Here is a 2,800-nt window from a genome sequence, read left to right as displayed (position 1 = left end):
TATATTTGTGAGATAAATTGTTGCTTCTTTTTTCTATTGCGTAGGGTCTTTTTCCTCTAGATACAATTGCTCTTTTGCATAAATATATTTGGTGATTCAAATGTCTTGCTAGTGCACTTTGAAGAGTAACTTCTATCTAAAAAACTAGATGCCAATTGAATAGTTTGAAATAACTAGAGTCACTTTGACATGGTCCATTAGCTTCTAGCTTTCCAAACATAAGGCACTATCAATTTGATTTGTGATCTTCTTGTTCAACAACATACAATTATTGGCCTACAAGTTTTACCTCTAATGATTGGTCCCTTCTCATTTGTACATTTAATTATGTTATGTCAAAATAATAAAGATGAAAGTAAGTTTAGGAATGTGAAGATATGGAAAGAATACTTCACAAAAAAACTATTATATAAGTTCTATTTTTTTGTCTGAGTTAGTTGTGCCTAGCATTAAAAAAACATTTAGTACCAAAATCCATTTTTTTTAAGGAAGAATCAATAATTATGTCTAACAAGTTATACTGGCATATCTAAAAATTTAATTAATTTTTTTTGTATATTAAGCTGACAGATATCTAATTTCAAGATATCTAAAGTTCACAAATATGAATAGTTCATCAAATTATGTATTACAAAAGTTAGAAGGCTACAAATAAAATAAAAAAAGATTACTAAAAAATTTCAATTTCACAAATGTATATCTACAATAGACATCAAATGCATAAGATCCAATATTTTTGAATGATATGACAGATCCATTACTCAAAATTTGGATGTGCTAACTTGCACTACCCAAGTATTTTATTGAAACATTTAAATTTTTTTTATAGCTAGAAGTAAATACATAGAAGGAAATAAACAAACTAGAACCTAGATTTAAATAATTGAATCTAATAATACTTTTCTTTCATACACATAGTTAAACTTTTCAACTTTTATGATAGTACACTTAGTCCTTTGTTCATCATTATAAGTATCTTCTTTCATGGTAACTTTAAATATGAATTTATTGAAAATGACCTTTCACATAATTCCTCCTAGTTTGGCATCATCTTGTTCTTCATCCTTCAATATTTTGAATTCCTTTGCTGTAACACCCATAATCTATTTTGTTGCTTTCCCATAAATAGTAACCTAAGTGAATGTAAAGTGTTGTTTCACTCTACATTAAAGCATGCATATGTAATCACATTCAAAAAACCCTTATCACATCTTTGACAATACCGATTACCATTTTTGTCATTTTTCACCTTTTTGCATTGTCTATCTTTAAATTTTAAGGGGCAAGCTGCATAATAAAATTTTTCCATGTTTATAAAACATAGTGTAGCTTTTATCATGTCCCAACAATGTGCATTAGATTAACCAAGTCCCCAATCATTAACTTGTGCCACAATTTTCAACATTTTTTCTTGTCCAAAAAATGATATTTTCTTTGTAATAGAAGGGGAAGAAAGACCTTTCCCTTCTGTAGCAAACCATGATTTCAATTGATGTGCCTCTAGAAGATCTAGATTTATAAAAATTTGGGTTGTGCTAATTGTCCCTATAGATTTTCCTCCAAAATCACTGATGCGTCCAACCTTTATAGAAAGAATAGGAAAACTTTCTAAGTCACATAGATTTTGGAGTTGTTGGCCTTCCTTATTGCAAAACTCACCCCACATTTGAACTCCACTATGAAACCTAACTTGTCTTTCAATTGAAGAGTTCTTTTTTTAGTTTGTGTGGCATTCTTTTTTAATATCAAATTCGATGGATCAACTGCTAAAACAACACTAATGATATCAACTATAGAATTGCTTTCCATGGCATCAACTTCACTTATTGATATAAAATTGAAATTTTGTTTAGGCATAAAAATGTCTTCCTCCAAACACATTTCAACTATGGAATTAATTTGTAGTAGAATTTCCCAATCATTCTTCAAATGGTTAAATTTCTTTTGTGTAGGTTTAAGGATCCCATTTGAGATTGTAAATAATTTCCCAACCTCTATGCATTCATAAAATTTATCTGCAACAATATTGAAATATCTAACTCTTATTTCCCCACCATCAAAATCAATCAAATAAAAACTAAAAACTTTTCCATCTCCTCTTGCATTGTTGAATTGACGAAGATGAGTCTTAGTAGTAACTCTAGCCTTGATTATCCATACACTCCTATAAGGATGTAATGGTGCAATAGGAATGATTTTTACAAAAACTTTATTTCTTGCAATATTTAATTCACATGAATCAATGGTGGAGTCCATGTCTATATCATCATAACATAAATAAAATAATAAAAACATTAAGAAACATCAAACACAATGAGATTTAAAACTAATAATTTATTTTTACTAATAGAAAATTATGCTTTGAAAACATAGAAAATAACTATATAGATAACACAAAATAATTGATTTTTATTAAAATAAATCATATTATTTACACATTCTTAACTCAAGCAATGTCAAATTACTTCATCATTATTTTACTAAAAGTAACTATATAAATATAAATATATAATTAATTTTTTAAGGCACAATAACTCTTCTAAAAATACATAACATCTTCTAAAAATATTCTATATTAATAGTAAAGTGCACAATATAACAAAAAAAACTATGTAATGAAATCTTGTGTATCCAGAAATCCTTAATGAAAAGGCATAAACCCCAATATAATTAAGATGACTATATATGTTGTATACGGTTTTAACTCATTTTGCTATATCTTATGATCAAATAATCTAATGAGCTAATGTCAAAAAAACTCATAACATTTGGTTTTCTCTTGACATGGGAAATGATTATA

The 2,800-nt window shown here is 27.5% G+C and overlaps 1 pseudogene; it reads right to left on the bottom strand.

The window, feature by feature from the left end:
* Positions 1-875: 875 nt before the first annotated feature.
* Positions 876-2,256, bottom strand: LOC149573141 (replication protein A 70 kDa DNA-binding subunit A pseudogene; annotated as a pseudogene).
* Between the last annotated feature and the right edge of the window lie 544 nt (positions 2,257-2,800).

Source organism: Cupressus sempervirens, chromosome 2 (assembly GCF_028749045.1).
Source record: "Cupressus sempervirens isolate cs-2001-9-10 chromosome 2, ASM2874904v1, whole genome shotgun sequence".
Classification (NCBI taxonomy): Eukaryota; Viridiplantae; Streptophyta; class Pinopsida; order Cupressales; family Cupressaceae; genus Cupressus; species Cupressus sempervirens.
This window is presented reverse-complemented; position numbering and strand designations above follow the sequence as displayed.